Below are 19,355 nucleotides of genomic sequence, written 5' to 3' on the forward strand. Positions count from 1 at the left end.
AAGGGGTGTGTGGTATGTAGGTTCGTTTGGACCTTGCTGACATTGCAGTTTTCTATGATATGTACTTATATGTTTCGATATTTGTTTGGAAATGTTAAAAATGGGTATCTATTCACACAACTCACCACATGAAATTTATCGATCTTCGAACAAGTCTGTACAACGGCAGTAATCCATTGTCCAATAATTGGAACACATTCCTACTCAGAGATACAAATACCGATTAAAACATCTCAACCCAGGCACCAACATGGGTACAACTTGTGAAGTCAATTCCTGGTGTCCCTCGCCCTAATATTGATGGAATATTGCTTAAAGCCGCTTACAACTTAACTAAACTCACTCACTCACCCCAGTCCGCTGTGACACGGTCCACATGTTGACTAACAACCTCTGGTGGAAAAGGCGAGATCGGACTGCCTGTATTATATTCTCTGAACAGCTTTGACAGCTTGAAAGAGGACAGTTGTGGAGTTGGGTGTGATTCCACCTCAATCGTCTCTGATCACCTCCAGCAGACAGTCACACTATCTGTAAACTCCTCAATCTTGATATTGTTCGGTGAGTCTAGTAGAACGTAACACTTCACACCATTGATGAGGTTGGTTGGGATCAGTTGTGAGGCTACAGAAGGCTCGCAAGCAGACATCCATGCGCATGTACGCACTTCCACGGCGTTGTCCTTTGCGAAGCAACAACCGTCCACTCCCACGTGTGGGACAGCGACAGAGACGGTATTCTAGTTTACAGGTTGGTAGTCGGTGAAGACGTTGTTGAGTGGACACGTTGGTTGATGAGAATACTCACTGCCTACAGTACATGACTGTTTTCCCCCACCGCATACGCAAGTAACACAACGACACAAGTAACACAACCACACAACAAGTAACACAACCACACAACAAGTAACACAAACAAATGATCTCAGGTTCACGATACAAAGTATACTCAAGTTTAAATAATCAAATTGTCTGTACGTATGTATTTCACTCTGATTCCCCAGTTTGGAGCTACTTGACTCTAGGGAACATTAGTACGAGGAATACAGAATAATGCTACATTACACAACTTATTACTGTCATATATACATATATTAATGTGTATAGGCATGTACGTGAGTCCCACGAGTCGGTAACATTCATTTATCATCGATTAGTTACATTCGTTTCGAAACGTATACACTTAAGGACATTATCATAGAGTGTGTGCGCCACCCAACCTCCCACCACCAAATAAAAATGATATGAAAGTTCGAAAGTTTGATGTATTTTCATACATTTCTGGTACATTAACCCACCAGATGGCGCTGTCGAAATTGTAAAGAATGTTATGCTTGTTCCAGCTTGTGTTAACGTGCTTCAGGGATAGCTGGAGGGGACTGGGTTTGTCATGACCCCTCCGGATCCTCACTCCCATGCGGGGTCATCTTACAAACGTATGTAACATTGTGGCCTTATCGCAGAGATGGAGAAGAGACGCCAGCATGATTGATTGCGTGGCAAAGAATATCACATTTATGATTTCATTATTGCCGGACATGAGCAAATGAATTGCACTGACGAACGAATCTTTATCAACTGGAAACGAGATTTGTACAACACTTGGCATGTCGCTGTGTTATTCACTCTGCCGGGTCCTGGATTCCCGCTAAACTGATTCAGGCATACCATATGTTCCCGAATTATTTCAGGTGAACAAATGACTACACTTAGCACATGTTTACCCTTTCGCGAACACCTGTTATCATCACTTCTTCATAGCAATTCATAAACACATGCTGTGTCATCGTATGAGGTGGATTATTCGGTCTAGACTCGATTACGAATAACACAACAGTTGTGAAAAACTCTGAAACAAATATCTACTCATGACATTTCTTATGAATGTGGAAATGGTTTTGTCGCTTCTATTTACAGTAGGGTGTTGATAGAGACAGTGACATACCGGCCCCAATATTTGTGGCAAAGTTTACAGTAGGGTGTTGATAGAGACAGTGACATACCGTCCCCAATATTTGTGGCAAAGTTTACAGTAGGGTGTTGATAGAGACAGTGACATACCGTCCCCAATACTGTGGCAAAGTTTACAGTAGGGTGTTGATAGAGACGGTGACATACCGTCCCCAATACTGTGGCAAAGTTTACAGTAGGGTGTTGATAGAGACGGTGACATACCGTCCCCAATATTTGTGGCAAAGTTTACAGTAGGGTATTGATAGAGACACTGTTCATGGGACACCGATTAAACGGCAGAACATGCTAGGCATCTCCATGTCTAGACGTGTCATACATTAGCGACTGTGACATGTTTTTGACAGGTACGGTGTTACCGACGAACAGGTAATATAGGTACCATGATGCCACATTACTCGAGTGTATGGATATAGTGCACACTGAATCTTTGACCCCTGTAGTACGTGACCTTTTCTTGAGTGTTCTGTTGTATGTACTTATTCGCTCATCACCCACACATCCCCCATAACTCTATTACAAACACCAGATATAGCAATGGCCAGAATCGAAAATTTCTTAATATCTGCATGTTTGCGTGACACCTAAGAATGTAAAACCTAAAGCTGTAACGTATACAATGACGCCCAAGAGAAATTGTTCGGTTTTTGAAACATATATGTTCGTAATTCTCAGCACTGGGGAAAGCCCGAACATCAATGACACAAGACTGATTAATGTGCATAAAACACAAAGAATCTGCAAGACACATTAGGCTTGTTAAAAACCTCGATGTGTCAAGGGTCTTCATGGTTGTGTCTGGCGTTGACCGAGGTTGAAAGTTTTCTCGGAAGAGGATTTATGTGAAATTGCAGAAGACATTGCCAGGGACAATTATTGGCGTAATCACGGATGGCACCTAGCGGGGGGTAGTCTGCAGTAGTTGGTGTTAATCTTCCTTTTGACAAACGTTTTCCATGTGGGATACATCTATATACACATAATGAAATTTGGCCGTTGGAAGAACCACGCAGTATTAATTTGGTACTGATATATTCACATACATATTTGCACATACATATACCCATATTTACTTGTCTCCGGAGCATGTGTGCCAGTTATCTGTCATCGCGTATCGCTGAAATACTTACTGGAGCAGGACAAATAACACAATAATACATGTCCATTGTCTTCACTAGTTAGTCGCAACTTGGCCAGCTGGTGGCGGTTTAGAATCACCCCCGAGCTGTGTGGGGGTAGTGTGTAGTTGTGTTGAAACAGCTCACTGTAGCGGTTGGAAAGTAGGATACGGATTTACTGTAAGATTGCCTTGAACCACCATTAGCTCTGATTTACCCTTGTAGGACATGGCTCCCCACACCATGACGCTCCCTCGCCAAACTTATCCACGCAGTTCGGATCCAAACTTTGTACAAAATTGTTGAACAAAACGCGTCTGTTGTTTTGTTGGACACTATCGTTGGCAGTGATGTGCCAGGAGAGGACAAAATGTTCAGAATTTACACTTCTCTCATGCAATTTCCGATAGTTTGGTTGGAAATTCTTTGAAGACCAGGCACCTATTCTGCAGTGTTCGTTTATGCAGCAAACGGGTGACGAAGGTGAACCATCCCCATAAATAGGCCCTGAGCAGGAGTGGTATATCGAAGCCATAATCGACATATGGTGCTTTGGTGGACGTTGAAATTATCTTGCATCGGCAGACGGGGACTCCCTGTTTCTAAACGTCCAATGGCATCATTTTGCCAGGTGCATTCAATTTTGGCATTATTTTTAAATCTTCGTTTGCATGGTAAATTTTGTAATGAAATGAAAATTTTGGGTTGGATATGTTTGAGTCCATGTCTCTACTCATGTGCACGACACATTTGTACGTGCATCACGTAGATAGCAGTTTCTACATGTAATTTTCTTGTATCGTTTTGGATCCGTTTCCACGCAATACTCAATAGCCACGACCTGATTTATGGAATTCAATCATAGCATTTGTCTCAATGACCATTTCTGTCAAAACATATGAACCATTTTGAACGTTTTTGAAGAACGTACATCCGTCTTCTTTGACGATTGGTGTTTTAACTTACAAAATTATTATTAACAATCAGTTGATCATTTGGCGAAATGTGTCACAAACTCGCCTTTTGTCGTGACCAGCCAACGAACTATTTTATTTAAAAAAAGACAAACAAAAGCATTAGAATGCAAGGAACCAGATCTCTAGAAACGATCACCTTGAACTGAAACGTTTGCCATAGAGTAAACAATGCCCTCGTGAATTCACACAGCACGCATGCATTCCCGCAACAAACAAGCACCCATGCATTTCAACAAAACAAAAGTACACAAGCATTTTTGCAACACACATGCACACATGCATTCCTGTAACACACGAGCACACATTCATTCCCGCAACACACAAAGACTCATGCATTTCCGTAACACACATGCACACATGCATTACTGTAGAGCACATGCACACATACATTCCGTGTAATACACAAGCACATGAGCCTGGTAACATGTCACACACATCGTCAACCTTCTACCTCGGATTACTGCTGACCCGTGACCTATGCTTGTCGTAAAGAGGCAATTAACAGGATCGGATGGTCAGGTTGACACACTTGGTTGACACATGTCATCGCATCCCAGTTGTGGAGATCGGTGCTCATGCTGTTGATCACTGGATTGTCATATCTAGGCTTGATTACTTACAGACTACCGATAAGTTTGGCATAAAACTAACTAACTCAATCACTCGTTAATGCGGGCAGTTTCATGTGGATCTGCACAGTCTGTAATAAGGAGGTTTCTTTGTGGGTATCACATCTCTGCATGGATGCTGAATCTGAAAGCACGAAAGGCGCTTACGCATGTCCTTAAACTGGAATAATCCATCTAAACCCAAATAAACAAACAAATATCATGAATGTACATGCGCCAATCCTTAGAAATAACAGCTGTACTGAATAACGCACTTCCCTGCCTTAAACACGTTGCATGTACGCACGTGCAGATTCCCGCCAGTCGTTGATTTACCTTGACTTGTCAGCATTAATATGGATTTTGCATATGTCTCCAGTGTACCACATGTTTTGAGATCGCAATTGATGGTCGACTGTCAAAGTTTGCGAACTAAGATTCTTGTTAGCTTTATTTATGCCGAAGACCGGATGTCAATACTCAAGAAGATGAATAAGAAATTGATCTTCGAGACTAAAGATGTCTGAATCGACAATCAATGGCGGACACCACCATATCTTTAGGGACGGGATCAAAACGTCAGCGACTGGAAAGTTAATGCTACCGAATTAGACCCTGTTCTTAATGCTTACCCTCCAAGTCACTCCATCGTAACCGCACCGAGCCCCATGCACCGCGATATGTTTGTCAAATCGATTTTGGGGCCTCTTACAGTTCCCTAACCACATTACACTTTTTCTCCTCAATCGATTTTTGAGACGCCCCCCAGAAGTCAGGTGTAATTGTACTCTCAGCTGTCGCTGGGCTGCCCTTACGGAAGGAATAATGGAAATAAACATATTTCCTTAGGGAATCGAAGTGTCACAGTCTCTCCGAAATCTGCCTGATGACGTCACAATGGGCTAGATAATTTAGGGTGACTGAATTGGCAAACTAAATGTTAGAAACTGGATAGGAAGGGTTGAATTGTAAGTCAATTATTTGTAAGATGATTGAGGAGAAAGGTAGTAAGAGGGTTGAACTAATCAGCATTGTCTTGTAATGAAAAGGTAACCCCGTGACAACAAGACCGGCCTTATCAAATTTAATTCCATACGTCATGTTAGCCAGTACAACGTAAAATGATGGATAAGGCGAGCGTCACATGTTCAATGTCTCATGCCTATTGTGTTCAACGAATCCGTGATGGTCTTTGGAATGAATAGAATCATTTAAACTGTTTGCGCTATATACCGGTCTCTTATTAACTCTCAATGTGTTTATTTAAACTAATGAGCATATTGGGTCTGTGGTCTCAATAGAAGAAATCCATTTACTCAAATGAGTGTCAGCTGACAATAAACATAGGCAACAGACTCTCATATAATGCAGGATTTATCGTTTTGTTTCTACCGAAGAACACTTTAGAAACAGGATATGGTGCTGACAGGTACATAATCAGGACTGATGCTAGATTCGAACCCATGAAACTCGCAGTATAGTTCTGTGGCTTATCCAAACACCCGGTGTCATCAGAGATTTTTCGTGAATTCTTCATACAATTTTCAAAGCTATCTTAATTTTTCAAAGCAAACAAAATAAGACAATCGGAACCGGCTGTTCTGTGGAGGGGAGGCGGAGTAGCCTAGTGGCTAAAGGGTTGGCTCGTAACACAGAAGGCCCGGGTTCGATTCCCCACATGGGTCCAAATTTTGAAGCCCATTTCTGGTGTTCCCCGTTATTTTGCTGGAATATTGCTAAAAGCGGCGTAAAATCACAATCAGTCATAGCTCAAAGACGTTGACATAATTTTAGTATTCATAGCACTCTACTCTGGTCCAGCACAGTACTAATGGCAACAAAATCTATCACATGTTATATCGATATTACATCCTCTACACCTGTGTAGAACTGTGGCGTTCAGATACTAAAAAACACTGATGTCTCTTCCCCCCTCAAGCCCCCTTCGGCTCTGAGATGATACCTTGTTTTCGTTTGCATCATGAATGTTTATGTAACCCGTCGCGGTGTTTTTTCCCTGTGTAAAGATGATTTGTGAACCTCGGGGTCTTCATCTTTCATCTTCACAGAAGCCCACAAACTAACGCCTCTGATTTATATGAAAAACATGAAGCCTTCGAAATTATTTTGTGAAAAAATGATAGAATACTAGGTTCGCTTAGAATCTTTGTGCAGTGGGCTCGGTCCGATTGGTAACTCATAACTGTCCTTCTCATCCAGTTAAAGTCCCACATTTGATGATGAATGGGGACATTTATTCAAGCACCAATTCCATACTGCTGTTTGAAGTTCCACCGGTTTAAGACTTCGTTCTGCCAGGTCCTGCAGTGCGCCCTACGTGATCGAGGCAACTGCACTGATTGTGTCACAGGGGTTCTTCAATCGACCAGCTTCGCCGGGTTCTGAACAATGGGAGACCAGTCCTTTTTCGACGTACCATGGCATTTTGTGTTTCTGGTAAACCGTTAGGTTTTCAAATAGCATTGGTGATGACGCCTTAATTTACATTAGAATTCTGTTACAACAGAAGCGATAGGATGCAAATTTGCTTTTCACATTCTGTTTGTCACTGTGTTTTTCATAGCAACATACCTTAATATCCCTCCAACTTATTTCCTTTACGGCTAAAACTCTTAGATCAACCGACGCCTATTTTTCCAACTTGGGTCATTCACAACGACATACTTTATGTCAGAAGACTATGCCTCATAAGAGGGAGCGAGCGAGCACGGGCGCGCGCACACACACACACATACACTCCCCCCCCCCCCCAACACACACACACTACCCATCCACAATCCCTCTCTCCCCATTTCCATTCTTCACTTCTGTTTAATGCCCCCTTACTCTCTGCATTCCTCCTCCCTCTTTTCATCCTTCCTTCTCTCAACCCCTCCCTCTGCCCCTCTCTCCACCCTTCCCCCACCCGTCTCCATCCTTCCCTTATCCCTCCCTAAAGCTCTTTCCAACCCCTCCCTCTTTTCATCCCTCTTTCTTTCCACCCCAGTCCCTCATCGGGTGAAAGAGTAGTGTAGTGAGCATATGTTTAGTGACATCCTCATTGTTTTATTGCCAGTCCGGATTTACCAGTCTCCGAGATGGACGTAGCTGTCGGTATTCAAGATAAATGGTTCCCCGGTGTCCGGTAAGTTTAGTTTCCGGACTAGGCAGGTCTGGTGTGCATGACATTTTTTTCTTTCGACACACAGCTGAAACTGCATGTTTTGTTCAATAATCCACGCGGTTATATTAAGTCCCTACGTCCAGGATCGAATATAAATCTGCCATCCATCAACTTTCTGTCAATGGAAATATTCTCTTCACAATTCCCTGTGGTTCTAATTATTCAGTTAAATACAGAAACCGCCACCTAGCTAGATGTATTTCCTCCTCAACCATAAGTGATAATACCGATAGTGATAACGATACAGGGAAACAAGTACGTAGAGTGACCCTCCTTGTGTCCACGTCTGCGGGCTACAACCAGGCTGACGTGAATCCAGGATGTGCCAGTGTATCCACAACTATGCAATCGTTGTGACGTTATCATCCGTACAGTCCATGTAACCTAACGCACGTGTGCCTGTGTATGTGGTCTGTGTTTCAGGGAAGCTTACGACAAATTGGACAAGAAGATGCTGTCGCGAGGCCTTACAGACATGTTTTACATTAATTCTCTTTTTCATTCACATCATTAATGTGAAGATTCGAAACCTGTTCCGTTGCCCTACAAGTACATGCAGACCGTGAGGGAATTTTTGTTTTGTAATATCCTCTTTGAGGACACCATTAGAGAAATCCAACCTCGATATTTATCGTGGCGACGGAACGCGTTAACTACTGGGCCACCACATCTCCTATAGTCGGTAGGAAAAAAACTCTCCTGTCGGTTGAAATTGCAAATGAACCAGAAATCACCAAGTTTAATGTGTATCGATCCAAATGTAATTTTTAGCTTGCACGTGAAAAGCTAGCAATCCATGCAGTCAAACGTAACGTTGTAACTCACCGAGCTATTTCTGAATTAAGGAAAATTAAGGAAACTGCGGCATGGCGGCACCAGGAATCAAGTGTAAACCTGACCTACCCTGACCTCCGTTGTTTTTCAGATCCGTCGTTAAGGAACATAAAAAACACGTTCACCATAGCTGTACATGGAAAAACAATCAGCTCCTTGTGTTTGCAGTTAATGCCTCAAGAGAGCTTACAATGAGTTCTGAAATAAAACAGAGCATTTTAATAGTATTTCCCCTTCAATAGCTATGGTTTACACAGGAAACTGTTAAACCCCTATCTCCACTGTCTTATCCAAATTAAATTTCGTCCTGAAAAGTCAATCTTGGACACATTTTGCAAATGTTTAGAAGATTCACGAGCTGTTATGGAGAAGCCGCGAGAAGCCGCGAGAACCGGGAGGCTTTCCTGAAACACAGACCACACACACAGACACATACAAGAATGTAGTATTGTCATTTATTATAGAAATCCACCAAAAGCAACGGAAGCACCGTGTAATGTTTCTTCTGGGGTCAGGTAAGAAGACAATCTTTGGTTGACACTGTACAGAGCAGAGTCAGTCGGAGATTACCTGGCCACTGGGAAGCCATGGACAACCTGCAGCCGGGCAATTATAGAGGCTGTAGGGCAGTCAGCTGCACATATATGTTTGCTTGATGCATGATGCATGATGCAGTTCCGAGCTTCATTTAACATGTTATACATAACTGCACAAGGCCGAGGACCCGTCACTAGACTACTGTCAACATTTCACCAAATCCCCACAAAGAAAAAATCGAAGCCAATAATGTTGATCACTTGTGCAGACTCGATTATTTAAAGACAGTAGCTATAAAGCTCGATTATTACCGCGCTGAGCAGCAAACAAACGTACGATAAAGAGAAAACGGATGATTTCAACTCGCCGAAAAACTTAACTGCGTCAAAATATTCATTTGATGTTTCAATGTTTCCAGGGTAGAAAAGTTTCGTCTTATCACACAGACTGATATCACACTGATCGATATCACACAGATTGATATCAAGCAGACTGATATCACTCAGGTTGGTAAGATGTGTACTGAGACAAAATACTGTGACTGTTGTTTTGCAAATTATGGCGTCAGCACGGCATTACAAGAACTGGTGCAGTACTGTAACTATAAGGGTTAGTGCAGAACTGTAACTATAAGGGTTAGTGCAGAACTGTGACTATAAGAGTTAGTGCAGAACTGTAACTATAAGGGTTAGTGCAGTACTGTAACTACAAGGGTTAGTGCAGAACTGTAACTACAAGGGTTAGTGCAGAACTGTAACTATAAGGGTTAGTGCAGAACTGTAACTATAAGGGTCAGTGCAGAACTGTGACTATAAGGGTTAGTGCAGAACTGTGACTATAAGGGTTAGTGCAGAACTGTGACTATAAGGGTTAGTGCAGAACTGTGACTATAAGGGTTAGTGCAGAACTGTAACTATAAGGGTTAGTGCAGAACTGTAACTATAAGGGCTAGTGCAGAACTGTAACTATACGGCTATATGTAGTACTGTAACTATAAGGGCTAGTGCAGTACTGTCACTACTAGTTCTAGTGCAGGACTGTGAAGACGATGGCTAGCATATAACAATAGCTATACGATCAGCTATAGGTCAGCATGGTACTGTAACTTTCCAGGTCAGTATGGTAGTGTGAATATAGAGCGGGTATTACCAAGGTCAATGTAGGTCTAACTACTGGGCACAGTACAGTACTGTAAATACTAGGGCAAATATATAACTGTAACTACTAGGGTCAGTATAATACTGTAATTAGCAGGGTCAATACAGTACTGTAACTTCCAGGATCAAAATAATAACTGCTTGGCCTGTGAAACATCGTAACTGGCAAGGGATTGTTACAGTATTGTTACAGGTACTGTATCTATGTCACAGTGCACAGTGAAGTGCTGTACAGTACAGTACACTACAATGGAATATCTACAATTGTAAAGTGTTTCACTGTGTCGGCATACAGCAAGTCCCGCATAATATACCATGTGTAGCTTCCGTTCACTTTATGTCCAATCATGAGACACCAGACCTTGTGCGACACCATGCTATTTTCTTTGTCTCTCAGTGTGCGTCATATCAATACTTCTGTGCAGCTTACCTCGAGGGAGTAGGATGTGAAATATTCATGTTTACACTTCACTTCTTCAGTAGGCGTGTACAGTGTGTATCGATGCCACATTCACGGAATCAAGATACATGACCGTTTTTGGGATGATTCTGAAGTTTGTTCCTTAAAAACCTTCAGCCATGATGCTGTGATCCAGTTATAATATGTACTTTGTTCATATCAGAATATGGATGACTTCACAGGTGTGGTTTTTAGAGAACAAACAATGTTTCTGCATTCGATTTCCATTGGTAAATATATTATCGTATTTGTGGGATAACCTTTTTTGTGTTCACGAAACTATATGTACATGTGCAAGAGAAGTGCCTCATGCTTGTCTGTCTGCAATGTTACAGCCATACACACACGGTGGCGTCACGTGATTTCCATGTGCGGCAAGTGTCTAACCCAGCAGCCCTTGCTAATGCACAAGATACGAAACGTATTCAACTATTTCGGGTAGTGCCCGTGCAAAGTTCAGTTTGAAACTTACAACCTCCTTAGACCCTGCCTTCCAGTGGCACTTCCGGTACGTTAGAATTAAACCCTGAATTGAACCCGGAAACTTTATCCTTAAGGCTCTTCCTGCCCTCGTTCAACAACATAGTCTTCGTCAAAAGCTGCTGTGACAGAGAAATGGAACGCAATTGTTATCGCTTTCCAAGGGACGTATGCCACCTTCTATCACACCCTAAAGACTAGTAGTCGGTTAACAGCTTCCGACAAGCCAGGCACCGGGTCCCCTCGATCAGTGTCCTGAAGGCTCGTTTGCTTCATGTCCGCGTTCTGCAATTACGGCACAAAGAATCTAGACTTGCTTCATTTGGGCTTTAACATTGCAGAGAGGACTAGGCAGTAGGGGAAATAATGTGGTTCATGGACTGTGAGTCAGACTAAGAATCACAACTGTGAGACAATCGATGTATAAGGAAATGCTTTCTGTATACAAATGATACCCAGTACACTACACACAAAACTACGAAATGGTAACAATGCATGTTCGCTTTGGCTAGAAATCTTGAACCTCACGATGTTGCATGCCTCTTTTCTCGCCAGATTACATACATAATATATAATTGGATTTTTTGTAACACTGAAAATGAAATGAGTCACATCATTTGTATAGACCCATCACAGTCTCTGGATAAAGGAATGTCTAGGTTTATATCATATGTAATATGCATACATTGAACATTGCCTGATTCACACAGGTGCACACTTGCAGGTGCATCTATTGTCAGTCGGATCCGACGAAATATGCGGTTGCTCAGTGAACAATTCAGAACATTTAGTGGGGTTCTTTGATGGAATAAAGTCAAAGCTAGCTGCAACTACGACATCTGCTATGCGTTTCATTTATATCCGTTGCAAGTTATAACACACCCTGAGAGTCTACGTCTAAAGAGTCATCACTTTATATCGCCGTTATAATACATCCGGACAGTCTATATCTACACACATTCATCACTTCATATCTCCACCAACGTAACCTGCGTTGTGAACCCAAGTCGATATGTTTGTGTACCTTTGAGTGTTGCATGGGTGGGTCAGTAGGAAACTGTCATGGTTTGCCACAATAGCTGTAACTGTATGACCTGCGGTGTCGACACTATGATGTCCAGATAACTAGGAGGTTAGGAACATGCCATGGTGTTAATGTCGGATCTTGTCCCGTAACTGGATTTGAATTTGATTTGATCCTAAGTGATTCCATTTGTATTCTATACAGTATGGTATGACACTGCAGATAGTATTGGACAGTAGCAGATCACCCGTCAAGCATGAACAGAATACCATTGTCGATCACCCATCAAGCATGAACAGGATTCCAAGGCTGATCACCCGTCAAGCAGGAACAGAATCCACCTGCGATACGCGTTCTATGTGGCACAATAAGTAGCACATCAAATTAGTTTCTCTTCTTTTCACACTGCTTGACGAATATGTCAGGCTTTTAGCCACGACTTGGTAGAATCTGAATGAGAAAGTTTTATTTGAAGCAAAGCAATATTTGGAAAGTCAATCGAACCAATGGGAAGGCCAGTTTATTGTTCAGGAAACAAGGTGTTGAGTGATTGTCTTAACATAAACTGTACAGTAGCTATAAGATGAACGCAGTTGTGATTAGGTATTTTGTTGAACACACTGGTCTGTTCATTTCACAGACCAGTCGTTAGTCTGCGTTACGTACTGCTACAAGCTCATCACTAGGCGTGGACAGGATTTCATAGCTTACTTGTAACAAAGATGATATACCTACATTTGCTGAAACCTAACCTAACGAACTGAAATGTCGGTAGAATACTTCAGTGATAATACTGTTAGGTATGCCCTCCCCAAACGACTGTGCGTGGTAGTTTTTATTATTTTCTGCACTAGATTATACTATTTTTGTATTAAATAACCTCAGTCCACAAAGGGGAAATCTAGCAACCATCGCCTATATTGAATAGCGACACAGAAGCAGCACGAATCCAATGTTACCAAACGCACCTAGCTGTGCCATAGCTGTCATCTCAACAATCACTCGGACATGTGTCTATTGGCATGGTGAGATGGTATTTCACTTCCTTCTGAAACACTTGTTATACCTGCCAGTTGGCATATTCTTCATTACAAACATATTCCTCAGTGTAACATTCACGTGAGAGGGAGACTACGTTAAATAACCAATGCTATCGTTCATCTTCCCACAGTGGGTCTGGAATAGCTATCCGTGTCATCAGTAAACGGCATTAACGCTAGTAAAGTCCGGCTAACGTTTGTTTCATCACACGGTTGTCTAAAGGCCAACGTTGCAGACAGTTATGACGCATTGTCAATCACCAGCCACCAGCTGGACACCACTAATCGCGCTCTGCCTCAGAACCATGTTTTTCATCGTCTGACCACTGCCCAGTACATCCCTAACAACACCAAATTGTGTCTGTCTGCGTGACAGTCTAAAACCTTTTCAGGGAGAGATAAGGATCTGCTGTCTGTCTTGTCAAGCTTACAGGGAAAGGGTGCGTGGTTTTTGAGCATTGCTTCAGACTGAAGCTGTCACGGCACCATGGCTTACTATGACGTCCTGCTGGTTCTGGACCAGGGATGGAAACACATACGGCATCATAGTTCTCAAAGCTTTGGTCGCACATCGTCAGCGTGGACTTCACCGACAATCCCGCTTACAGGGAGATTATGATCAAGGGCAAAGTATGTCCTCAGTCTTGTTTCATGTTTTCGTTCTTGTTCAATCCAATTAATTCGAACGAAAGTGGAGTTTTCTTTAAATATAACTATCTTGACAAAATATGCTAAAGGTTTCCTGCACATCTTACAGCACCTAATCCTTAACAAAAACATTTAGCTTTAACATATCATGGAGATATCTTGTAACGTTTGTCGTTATCTCACTGTTTGTCTGTAACGAGATACACAGTTTATTTGAAACCAATGTAGATTCAATTCTATGAAAATTGACATTCCTGCTCCAATGTACTTGTATTATGCTATGTATTTAATACAACATCTCTGCTCAACAACGGGGATAAACAATTGCCTTATTATTAATATGTGTACCTGCCATCTTTGCTGGCCCGATACAAAACTGCAATACGATTTAATATGTGATATGTTTGATTTTTTGAAGTCGTGACGGATCAAGGGAAAACAGGGTCATGTGGACTGCATTGTTAATGTATTTCTTTCACATTGTGTTTGTTACGATTCACTAGAGGTCTGTGGTGTGGAAACCTATCCCTGTCGGAGTGGAATCTGGAATCTGCTAGAATAGCATAGGTTCGTCTCGTGTAATATAGAACATTTTAGAAGAATGTAAAGAGAAATGGACAAATAGATATCTGCACGATCTGACGGTCCAAGGGAGATGATACTTTGTCCGTGGATATGCAGCCTAAGGCCCATATAAATGTGGCTGAACGGTGACGTTATCACAGGCGTTATTGCTATTAACATTGCTATTATATGTTATACATCCGGCGATCTGTTGTAATTTTACTGTACTTACTTTCCATTAATTTGTATTGATCTGTAAAAGTAGTAAATTCATACATTCAATTGTCATTTGTACAACATTTCTTAGTCGAATGGTGGTTTGCCAAGGTTTTAAGATTTTCTGTTTGAGATCGAAAGGAACACGTAAGAGAAATAGGACTCTGGTTAGGGATAACAATGTGTATAACAAAACTGTCACATTTGTCAAAATCTATGGATTAAAACTCCAGAGTCTATTAGTGTATGAGGGGAACATGCTCTGACAATTTTGAGTTAATACGCTATAACGCTCGAAACTCATCTCTATGCTAAAAGAATCTGAACGAATTGATACTTTGGTATCAAAACAGGTATGCACAGGAATCATACCAAGAACAAGTTTATCACTTTCCAGGATGACGGAGACATTTTCACTAATGAAGCTGCTTAACATATGCCTAATGAAACAACTGATGTGTTGACTTGAAAGAAATTAGTATTGTGGCCAACAGTGGGAATGGGAGAAGAAAAACTCAAATTCTGTGTCAAGAGGGAGAAGAGATACAGAATAGGCCGTTCTGGAGGTAGGCAGCTGGTTCACAGAATCTCTCTCGGTACCACAAACCGCCAGAGAATGCTCTTTCGAGGAAGACTGGACCTGTTCTGCTCTTCTCTGGGCGTGACGATTAATAGTAATTTTGACATTTTGGAAAGGATGAGAACAGTTTAAAATGGCCTTCCGAGTATCGACATTGTTCATGCGTGGTGATTTACCGTTACCAACATTATAACAGTTCTGATTAACAATCTGCTCAAGCACAGGTTTGAGGGTTTATGAACTGGTTCCTGATGCTCGTAGGCCAAACGCTGTTTCTGCTAACAGAAAAGGCGGTTCTCCTTTCGCTGTTTAATAGGAAGTGGTGTACTTCTAAGGAAGTCAATCGACAGGTCAGATTCTGAGAATGTTGCTGAAGGATTAAAGCAAAATATGTCAAGGGCTATTCTCCCACAAAGTGGATCGGTTACCCCTGGCAGCAACTTTCGTTGATGAATATTCGTTGATTTAAAAGCACTCATACTGGTTTTCCAGGCTGTTATTAGCACAGTTATTAATCAGGAAATGTTAATTCACCTTCCCTCTTCCTCTGGTTCTAGTCCTTATATTTCTAAGTCGGAGGTAAGGAATTCACGAGATGTGATAAGAAAAAAAACCCCATCTACATATGTTGCTTTGGTCAACATGTTTTTGATATGAAGGTGAGTGATACGGAATTAGCTTTGTGGTTCACAAACACCAGACTGTAGTAAAAGACCAAACTTTGTCAGATGAATGTGAATAAATTTGACATTATCCTGTGTGTTGACACTGTTTCTCCTGTAGATACAGAATCAGACAGTGATGAACTGGATGAACACTGTTTCTGGAGTTCACCAGGAACTGATGATTTCATCAGAGGCAGCCAAGACAAGAACCACTGATAGTGTGACGTATTGTGACGTATTGGATAGCACAGATTCCACTGATAGAGAGTCAAGCGAGTTTCAGGTATATATATGACTCTAGATGCACTTTAGTAATACGGGCTTTATCTGTGTGTATGGCTTGTTTGTTAAATGTGTCAAGCTGTCAAGCACGTAGGAGTCACTGTCACTAATGTGCAAGGCAAAAGTGTGAAATCTGTTTAGGGAGGAACTGTCAATCGGCTCTTGAGAACATAGAGTCAATTCCTATGAATTTTAATGCTCCCCAAGGACCATATTTTGAAGATGATTTCCAACTGACAGTAGGTGCTTATGACACAAGTGCTGGTGCTGTTCTACAGCAAAACGATGTTTCAGATTTTTAACATCCTGTTTGTTATTATTGATGAATATTTGACAGAAAAACTCATACTCTATAGTCAGCACTACTCTGTGAGATGTATTAAGGCACCAGCGTGTACCAATAGTGTACAACCCACTGCACTTTCATCACAATACTAGTATTACCAGTATGTACTGGAACCACGTTTTGACCAGAACGTTTCGACCAGACCATATAATATTTGCAATTATTTGCCATACATTGAACGTTTGGGAGCATGAATTAACGCCTTCCCAGTAGGGAGAGTTATTAATGGTAGTGTAAGGTATTGCAGTTTTACATTGTTTCTTTTACGATTCAGTGGAGGACAGTTGTGCAGTGTTCTCCTTGAACGATGTGGATGAATATAGCAGAATATTATAATAAGATATTAATTTAGCGCACATATCCGTGCAACTAATGCTTGCTCAAGGCAGTGGTATTTGTTTCCCTCGGTCATTGGATGTCAATCTCAGCGTCACATCGTCTTCTCAATCAGGAGTATATAATTCTTGGCGCTAGGCGCACCGAAATTAAAGTGGCTCTCTCATCCTAACGGGGTACCCACTTCACAGCTGGGTAGACTCGGGTACAGCACTTTGTCCAGGTTTACTGCACGTTGCTGTACCCACAACTAGGTGTTTGCACGTATTCATGTGGGCACAATGTGGTGATATACCAACGGATTCGTGGGTTCTTTTAAGTGCACAGGATTGTGAACTGCACACTAGGGGGTTGTGACAACAAGGAAAGAGTCCAAGTCTTTCATACCCTGCCACTGGGGGTTCGATCCCGACACCTCAGCCTCGCTGATGACTAAAGTGTTGCTATAAGTGAAACTGTTACTCACCTTTGAGCAGGTGATCTGGATATTGGCGCTATCATCACTGAATTCATATTCTATTGTCAGTGGATTCCGTACTGTCGATCTATGTGTACCACCTCATTTCGCTACGTTTCAGTAATGTGTGTTGCTTGGTGAACCTAGTTACGTCTATAATACAGCTGTTTTTGATGACTGTTTCGCAAATCTTCTTGTTTTCTCACTGATTTTTTCTCGGAAAATCGTGAAATCGTGAAAATAGCATTGAGATACATCTGCGTTTCAGTATATATTTTCAATAAGGTGTTATAAGTGTCACGTTGCTTGTAAATGTTCGGGGGAATTTCGAACTGAAATCAGTCCTCTTTATATTGACTGTTTCGGAGATTACTAGTGTGTTGGTTCTGTTGATTTGATTGTATTACACACACATGTATGAGATATGCACGCCCACCTTGGACACATTTGTCATTCTTCAACACCTGATACACATCCACCTTGAACAATCGTGTCGGTACTCTACAGGTGCTATACGGACACCTTCAACAATTGCGTTGGTACTCTACACGTGCCACACGTTCGCCTTGAACAATCCTGTCGCTACTCTACACGTGCTACACGTTCAACTTGGATACGTACATTTTTCTCGTGTTATCCATGTTCCACACTCGTTGCCCCGAGCGAACAGGTATGACATTCCGCAGTTGATATAACTTCCTAATTAATACTTTTCGTAATACTTGAGCATCAAAGTATCCTAGTACTGTTTCTTCAGTGTCTACTTGCACTGCCCAAGGCTTCTGAACTATGAAGTGAAAACGACATTTTTTGTCAACACAAAACAAACAGGTTTGTGTATTTATCAGTCTGCAACACAATGTGATACTCATGTCATATCAAAGGAAATCTTGAAAACAAATTCATCGGCTACGGCGTATACGACTTGAGTGTGCCCTAAGAGATAAACCCAATGTGAAATGGGAAAGTAGGAGCGTTGCGAAGCTTAACGTGGGCTATACTCTTCGCCTTGAAAATAATCTAAATTGAATACACAGACCGTCAATATCTGTGTTGCTATGCGTTTTTTTCTAAGGCTGTGTGCATTCCCGAGTATCTGTACATACCTGAGATACATTTATTTAGATTAGTTACAACTTTATCTTTCGCCCCGGCGAATACCTAAACATCTTGGCGACATAACTGTTGAACAAACAAGCTCTCTACGCAAGCCAATTTGTGTTGCCTAATAACATTTGTTGGAGAATTTAATACTGCTCGTGAATTGTGTTCATATAAGTTTATCAGCGTATTAAGCTCAAAATATTTAAATACTACTTAGTCACCTCATATCAGTGGGTCGTCTATACAATGACTTTCATCTACCTCTGTGGTAGTGTTTACACCTGTACTCGCTCTTTCTCGAGGTCGTCATCTTAAGCTGTTCATGTAAGTCAGTACCAGGGCTTTATTACACTATCTGGAAATATAACCCTGTACCTGCAGTCACCCTCCTGCTGTAACCTCGTCTTGTAGCTTGTTAAATCACCTGCGACGTGAACGGTGATGTAGAGTGCCTAGACCACCTACGACTGCTGCATCTATTGTTTGCATGCTTGTCCCAAGTAACGAATGAATCCGAACACATATGTATTCTTATATGATAATAATTAACATGATTAGAAAAAGGTCTTTCATGATTGTTCACCCCGTCACCAGACCACTGAAAGTTATACATGTCCATTAGTCACAATGGCCATCAACGTTCATATGGAGATTATCTATAAAGTAGAAGGAGGGAGTGACGGAACAAGGGTTGGGGACTACAGGGACAGGTGGAAGTGTGGAAGAAGGGTGTTTAAGGTGACATAGGCCAACGGTTGGGAACTACAG

The sequence above is a fragment of the Haliotis asinina genome, chromosome 3 (genome assembly GCF_037392515.1).
Source record: "Haliotis asinina isolate JCU_RB_2024 chromosome 3, JCU_Hal_asi_v2, whole genome shotgun sequence".
Classification (NCBI taxonomy): domain Eukaryota; kingdom Metazoa; phylum Mollusca; class Gastropoda; order Lepetellida; family Haliotidae; genus Haliotis; species Haliotis asinina.